This window comes from Hyperolius riggenbachi, chromosome 6 (assembly GCF_040937935.1).
Source record: "Hyperolius riggenbachi isolate aHypRig1 chromosome 6, aHypRig1.pri, whole genome shotgun sequence".
NCBI lineage: Eukaryota > Metazoa > Chordata > Amphibia > Anura > Hyperoliidae > Hyperolius > Hyperolius riggenbachi.
Window position 1 is genome coordinate 40,014,777 of NC_090651.1, and position 7,935 is coordinate 40,022,711.

Genomic DNA, 7,935 nt, shown 5'->3' on the forward strand with positions numbered 1-7,935 from the left:
TGATATATCGCTTTACCAAGGTTGCGGAATTGGTATGTCTCAGGTGAATGAAATTGCGGAAGTATGGTGGACTCCCCCAAGGAATGCATGGTGTTCTGCCCCAGGGATTTTGGCTGATGACTGTAGCTTCTTCTCCTGGCCAATGCCGATTTTGATTCTCCAGGGAGAATCCCAAATTTTGAACAAAAAGAGGTAAACGCTGCTTTGACTGGGGAGAATTCCATAGACCTCAATGAGGTGGGGGTGGAAAATTTAGACTGTATTAGAAAATCTACTCGAACTAACTAAGGAAAATTACCTGATAGGTATATGCAAGAGGAATTCCTTTGGTATTGATGTATGATTTTAGTGTATAATTGTAGAGGACTACAATGTTCAAAGAAGGGGGGAATTGTAGCAGGTAGAAAGAGGGGGGATCTATTTATTTTTATTCTTATATTTTTACCTGGTCAGCAGCTTTAAATAGAGGCGCTGCTGACACAGGTTTGTTAAGTAAGGGCATTTTTCCCTTAGTTGTAATGTGTAATGTGTGGGTAGGCAGAGCTGATGGCTGAGGGAAGGTTGCTAAGCAACCAGACACACAAGCAGGGGAGCCGTTAGGGAAGATATAACAGCTTTCTGAGGGGTTGAGTTGGCAGTTGGAGCAGACAGGAGAATGGGAAAGATGCAGCAGGCACAGCTGAGTAGAAGCAGGCCAGACGATGCGATAGCTGACATTTTGGGAGAAAATTACTGAGCCATGATGATTCTTCAATCCTCCATAAGATAAGCCAGCCATCAGTCCTGTAAAGCTGACAAGGAGTGGGAAAGCCAGGAGAGAGATTTCAGACAGAGGAAAGATGATAGCCAGTGATTCTTGACACTGAAGTGCTGGAAAAGAAATCGTCCAAGATGACACGTATGAAATGTGATCAATGTGTTGATAAATCAGCATGCCACAAAAAAGATTTTTTAACATTCTTAATTACAGTAAATTTGGCTCTGGTAATATCCCCCACTTCTGAAGTGTAGTGTTAGGAGGCTGAGAATTAAGAATTATCCTCCCTACTGTGATGAATATAATCTCACTTGTATCTTATTTTGATTTTTATAAGTGGCCTGAATGGTTGCTGTAATGGGAAAACAGTTGTGTTATGGAAGACAGAAACTGCATATTACCCATATACTAGGCCTGAGACTAAGGCCTCGATTCATAAAGCATTCCCGCATGCGGGAATGCTGAAAACGGCACACTTTACCGACCACACAGCAGAATCTTTATTCATAAAGGCTTTCGCGAGCAGAGTGATAAATCACCGCCTTGCGAGGTGATTATCATAGCAAAAGTAACAAGTAGTCAATTAATAAAGATTAGAGGTAGCGGTATGCGGACGGGTATTACCGCTACCTCTGATGTGGCGAGAAGCGTGCGGAATACATTGCAGTGAATGGGACAGACCTCCCAAGCAGCTGCAGAGAGAACACCGCACGGAGGGATTCCGCCTGCTTCTCCTGTTTCCGCATGTCTCCCGACAGCCTAACGCCTGCCTACAGCGGAATATCTCCACACGCCTGTCACAACTAGCAACATTTTTATGAATTACCACCCTGAAGGCGGAAATACCGACAGCGGTGTTTCCCCGCTCGACGTTACCTTCCCGACAGCACTTTTATGAATCGAGGCCTATGAGATAGTGAGATTGAGAGAAAAGTGAATCTGCTTAAGGAAATGAACTACTGTCCTGTCTGCTAGAGGCCTATCTTAACCTCTTATAGCTTACTGACTTTACCAAAGTAATAAATGCAAGAAGCCATTTTGTTTTGGTTATTTTATGTGTGGTGCACAAGATAGTGCGAAGTTAACCTGCATTGGTGTTTGTGGAGTTCTCCTTCAGTTGGCGGAGTTGAAACCCTTTACACTACCTCCTTTAGCTGGCCCAGCTGACGTTTTGATGGCTCCCCAGGTGGCTCAGCAGATCGCGCCCCAGGCGGCCCAGCAGAGGATGGTGGCAGCACAACCAGCTCCTGTGGCAGCTCCATTGCCTAGGGATCTGCGGATCCTTGGTTTGGCCCCGCAAGTTGTGGATTCCCCTGACCTGGCGATCCCTGGCCCCAGTGGACTCTCTGGACTGTCGCCCGCTGCCTCTACCCGCTCTGCGGCGGTTAATCCAGCCAGCCGGATCGTCGGAGGGATGCCTGGACTCAGCGTCCTTCTCGGGCGGAAGAGGACGCGTCTCTGCGGACTTCTGCGCAGGACCGGATGTGCGTCATGCGTTCCAGGAGATGACTTCCGGTCCTGCGCATACGGATGGCATCCGGCAAGATGGCGGCCGCACTTCCGCTGGCCGCAAAAGAAAACAGAAGCGGCCTTATTCTCCTCCCCCTGCGCGTTCCAAGCAAAGGGGGCTCCGGCACAGCATCCAGCGGACCTTCCGGGCGGAGAGCCGCGCCACAGGCGGCAGCGGCGGCCCGCCCGGCCCCTGCTCCAGCCAGCAACTCCGCGGCGACCGCTCCTGCGCTTCCGCATCCACCTCCAGGCAGCTTCCAGGACGCACCGGCCATTGCGTATCCAGCGCAAGAAGCGGATTTTCGTCCGCATCCGGCTCCAGCCATCCCAGAGGGACAGCATGGAGGACAGGCCCAACCTGCCCAGGCAGCAGCTCCTCAGCAGCCGGGTGAGTGTATGGGGCTTTCTCAAAGCTCCCAGCCTGATAGGCTGGACACTATGTTACATATTTTACAGTCTGTACTAGGTTTGCTGGCTCAGGGTAACGAGGGGGCAGGGATCCAGGGTCCAACAGCCACTGTTGATGTTTTAACCCCTCATTTGCCTCCACAGGTCCCCTCTGCTCCTATTAGTGCAGCAGTTTGGTTAGGTCCACAGGTTGCGCTGGCGTCCCCTGGGTCATCTCAGATTGCGCTGGTGTCTCCGCTGCAAATAGGTAGTAGCCAGGAGACGGCACCACCTACTAGTCAGATGCCTGTTTTGGTCCCGGGAGTAGCTGAGTACTGTTATAGATCAGCGCTCCCTTGCAAAAAATCCCCTCTTGGATACCATTTGCCGTTAGCCGTACAAGAAAAAATTTGGCGCCTTGAATATGTGGATGTGCTGTCTTTGTTGCCGCTGCATAAGGAGTTTATCCAAACTGAGGGGAAAGATGCAGAACATGATCGGAGGCGCCCAGTGGCACGTACTTTCTCCAATTGGTTGCAGGCGTTCTGCATTTATGCAGGTATCCTCTTGGAGAAACATCCGGACCAAGGAGTGGGGATTGTACAGCACATTGACACCATTTTGGAAGCATATAAAAAGTATGGCCCCCTTAGCTGGTTCCTTTATGATGAGATTTTTAGGCAGAAGCTGGCAATACATTCGGATCTGCAGTGGGGGACGAAGGATGTTGAACTGTGGCTTTCTCTGATGCTCCCGCATAGAGGGCAGCCTGGAAAACCGGCAGTTCAAGGGAATGCCACGCTGCGCAAAGGAGTTTGCTTCGCATTTAATGAGGGGCAATGTAAGTTCGCCAATTGCAAATTTAAGCACGAGTGCTCTTTTTGTGCTGGGGGTCACTCTTTAGCAAAATGTGTGAAAAAACAGTCCGGGTCACAGAACCTTTATCCCCAAAAAGAGCCCTTTCTTAAAGGGGCCGAGTCCAGTACGGCTGGAAAGGTTAATCCCCTGGCTAGAGATTTACCCAGACCGGGAGATAGCTAAATTTCTTTGGTGCGGTTTCCGGGACGGGTTTTTTATACCTCCTTTTTAGGGTAGAGGTTGTGAAGAGGTTAAAAACTTAAAATCTGTAGAACAGTTCCCGGAGGTAGTGCAAGTAAAAGTTAATAAGGAATTGGAGGTCGGCAGGATTGCTGGTCCTTTCAGGGACCCCCCCCCTTTGTGAATTTTCGTCTTTCCCCCCTGGGTGTGGTGCCTAAAAAGGACCCAGGGGAATTTCGGATTATTCACCACCTGTCTTTCCCAAAGGGGGGCTCTTTGAACGACTCTATCCCAGAAGATCTGTCTTCAGTATGTTATACCACCTTTGATCAGGCAGTTGATATGGTGAAATCATTTGGTCCGGGGGCCCTTATGGCCAAAACGTATATTAAATCAGCTTTTAGACTCCTGCCCATCTGCCCTGCGGGTTTTTCCTCACTAGGCTTCAAGTTCAGGGATTTGTTTTATTTTGATCGTTGTCTCCCTATGGGGTGTTCTTTATCTTGTTTATACTTTGAACGTTTTTCTACATTCTTGGAATGGGCCATCCTTTACGAGCATGACATGGGCGGGGGGGTGGCCCACTACCCGGATGATTTTTTATTTGTAGGAGGGAGGGGTAGCGACCTCTGCTCTTCGTTTTTACAGACGTTTGTAGAGTTGATGGAGTATTTTGGGTTTCCCCTGGCACCCGAAAAAACCGTACATCCATGCACAGAGATATGTTTCCTGGGCATATGCATTGACACCACTAGGCTAGAGTGTCGCCTCCCAGAGGGAAAAGTGGATGACCTGAGAGTAAAGATTAATAGCCTATTGTCCAAAAAGAAATCCACTGTGAAGGAAATCCAGTCAGCGTTAGGTTTGCTTGCCTTTGCCACCAGGATATTACCAATGGGCAGAGTTTTTTCCCGTCGGCTGGCGCTATCGATATCGGGGTTGGGATCCCCGGGTTTGCATGTGCGGTTATCGGCAGAAGTTAAACACGATTTGCTAGTGTGGAAACATTTTTTGTCTTTTTATAACGGGAGGATGTTTTGGCAATCCGATTTTCAGGCGGCAGATGAACTACACCTTTTTACGGACGCTGCGGGATCCATAGGTATGGGCGCATTTTGGGACGGCAGGTGGTGTGCTGCTACTTGGCCGGTATCCTGGGTGGCAGGCGGTGCTACGAGATCCATTGTGCTCCTTGAACTCTTTCTTGTGTTGGTCGCTTTGGTCCTCTGGGGCGAGCATTTCCAAAACAAGAGAATAATGTTACACACAGATAATAAGGGTGTTATGTTTGCCATCAGTTGCTTAACTTCTAAGTCAGTTTTTGTTTTGAAGGTTCTCAGAAAATTAGTTTTTTATTCGTTACATTATAATATTTGGCTGAAAGCGGCATATCTGCCAGGTAGAGAAAATGTACTCGCAGATTGCTTATCCCGGCAGCATTTACAGGACTTCAGGCGCTTAGTTCCGGATGCAGCACTGGAGGGAGATATCTGTCCAGATCACCTAAGGAAGGTGATCTGGGATTAGTCTCTTCCTTGGTGTCGCAGTCTGTAGCGCAGAAAACCTGGGAAGCATATTCAGCAGCGTGGTCCGGATGGTGTCAATTTTGCCAGGAGATTGCTGTCTCTGCTCTCCAAGATGATGCAGATGTGGTGTTGGCCTTTTTGTGTGAAGGTTTGCATGCACGCTGGTCGTACAGTCATATGTACAAAACGTTAGCAGGTATATCGTTTTTCAGGAAATTATTTAATGCTCCTCCAGTCAATGCTTATTTTGTAGTACGGCAGTTTTTGAAGGGGTTTAAATCCAATTCTAAGACTATTGATGATAGGCGTCCGATCAGTTTCAATTTGTTGGTTGGCATCACAACAGTCCTGCGATGGGTTTGCTCTGATCAGTATGAACTTTTACAACGGCCTTTTGTCTGGCATTTTTTGCTGCGGTTAGGGTGTCAGAATTGGTCGCCCCTTCAAAATCTAAACAGTCGCAGTTAGAAGTGCATCATGTTCAGGTCTTCCCGGATAGAGTTGAACTGTTTGTATGCAGGTCAAAGATGGATAGAGAAGCTAGGGGTGTATGGTTATCGCTATATGCCCTGCCAGGATCTCTGTTATGCCCGGTTTTCGTTGTCCAGTCTTTTATGGCTTTTCGTCCGTCTTCTGCTTCCTTTTTGTGTCATGCTGATGGGTTGCCTGTTACTAAATTTCAATTTTCATCCATTCTAAAACGATGTCTGTGTGTACTGGGGTTGCAGAATGAACTTTTTTCTACACACTCGTTTAGGATTGGGGCAGCCACCGAAACTGCGAGGATGGGTCTGAGTTCCGAATCGATCAAACGATTAGGCAGATGGGACTCCAGACGTTTTATGTTGTACGTTCGTCCTCGTTTGTGTTTGTATTAACTTTTCGTTTTGTTTCAGGCAGGGATAGACGAACCGTGTGGCTCTGTGGGCATTCCTACGTTTTTTGGGCTGGTAGGAGAGCTGCTCGCAGGCCTTACGGTGAGCACTTAGACTTACAAAACATTGGCATGTCAGTTTCCTGGAAGGGAATTAGGGGCCTACAGTGTAAGGGTCTCCTTCCATTAATTTCGGAGGAACTCCGGTCTGAACAACCGCCTGCGGTTTTGGTGATACACCTGGGCGGAAATGACATAGGAAAGCTGCGGACACTGCAATTAATACACGACATCAAAACGGATCTGCAGGCGCTGAGAGTAATGTCGCCTTGGACTGCCCTGGTATTCTCAGAAATTGTGTCCAGATTAGTATGGGTATCTGATCCTGGGTCATTTTTCTTGGAGAAAATGAAGAAAAAAGTCAACCGGCGGATAAGCAAGTTTCTGCCTACCATAGGAGGTTTTGCTTACCGCCATAGAGAGCTGGAGGGTGGCGTAAGAGGATTACACCGCTCGGATGGGGTTCATCTCTCTGAGATTGGGATGGACATATTTAATGTGAATGTGCAGGACATCTTTGAACAGGCCGCGGGGGTGGGAGGTGCCAGGCGTTAGGCCTGCCTGGTGGGGGAGATTATGGACTTTAAAAGGACTTTGTGGTGGGATTGAGTCGAGTCCACAGACCATCAATCCCGGTTTTACTGGTTTATGTGTTGGTTTGGTAAATGGTGTTTTAATAAAGTTGTCTGGTTTGGGTTATTAACCACTTTACCCCCCAGTGCTAAATTTCTCCGTCCCTCTGCGCACTGCTTCACCCCCAGGGACGGAGAAAGGCGCACTTATTTGTTTACTGGCTGGGAGTGGGCGGGGACCTCGCGCGCACACTCCAGCCAGCCAGCACAGCAGGTGACTAATTGGATGTTAGGAACAAGCGTTCCTAAATCCAATTAGACGCGCCGATTGCGGACACAATGGAGACTGCTTCAAACAGAAGCAGTCTCCATTGATAACAAATAAATGTAAACAAACGTGCAGCGCGCGATCGCGCGCCCCCGCGACCCGCGCGCACACACCCCCGCTCTGCAGTGCAATGATTGGTTATGGGGACCCCAGTCCCCAATAACCAATCATCTCACAGTAAAAAATGAATGGAAGCAGCGCTGCAATGTACAAATTGCGCTGGTGCTTCAGGGGTAAAACCCCTCCGTTGTGAAGTGGTTAATAAAAAAAGAAATAAATCTCCCAAGTTTAAAGTAAACAAATCCCTCCCCTTTATAAATAAAGAGGCCGCGGCCTGTTAACCGCCTATTGGAGTACGCGTTATTCTTTAATTTATGTGTTAAATATGTTATGGTACTACAATGAAATGTCGAATGCAGTCCCATGGAAGAACAGCAGCCTGCATAAGGCTGATGAGAACATGGGAATACTGAGACTGAGTGGGAAAGGGTTAACAAGGCTTTGTACTGGCAGTTCTTTTTTCTATTTACAGATGCAAGTGTCAGCTTACCTCACCTCAGGGAAGCTGTTGTCAAGCAGGTGTTGAGCTGTGGGCCTATCAGCTGCAGCTAGAAGATGATTGGTCGCAGCGCTTCCCTCCAGGATGAAGGAGCCAATCAGAAGAAGGATGAAGTTCAATAAAAACTGTTCCTGTCAGAGAGCTGTCACACTCAAGGAGCAAGCTGAGCAGCTGCCCGCCCACCCTCCCTTTTATTTTCTTAATTTGGTGCTGTCGCAATCCTTATAGAAGGGGGAGAGATTATGGACTTTAAAAGGACTTTGTGGTGGGATTGAGTCGGGTCCACAGACCATCAATCCCGGTTTTACTGGTTTATGTGTTGGTT

At 48.2% G+C, this 7,935-nt stretch overlaps 1 long non-coding RNA gene across 1 annotated transcript; it reads left to right on the forward strand.

The window, feature by feature from the left end:
* The first annotated feature begins 964 nt into the window (after positions 1-964).
* On the forward strand, positions 965-1,793 carry LOC137522407 (uncharacterized). Its single transcript, XR_011022286.1, has 2 exons — positions 965-1,182; positions 1,671-1,793. It is a non-coding gene; the product is annotated as an uncharacterized lncRNA (long non-coding RNA).
* Positions 1,794-7,935: the final 6,142 nt, after the last annotated feature.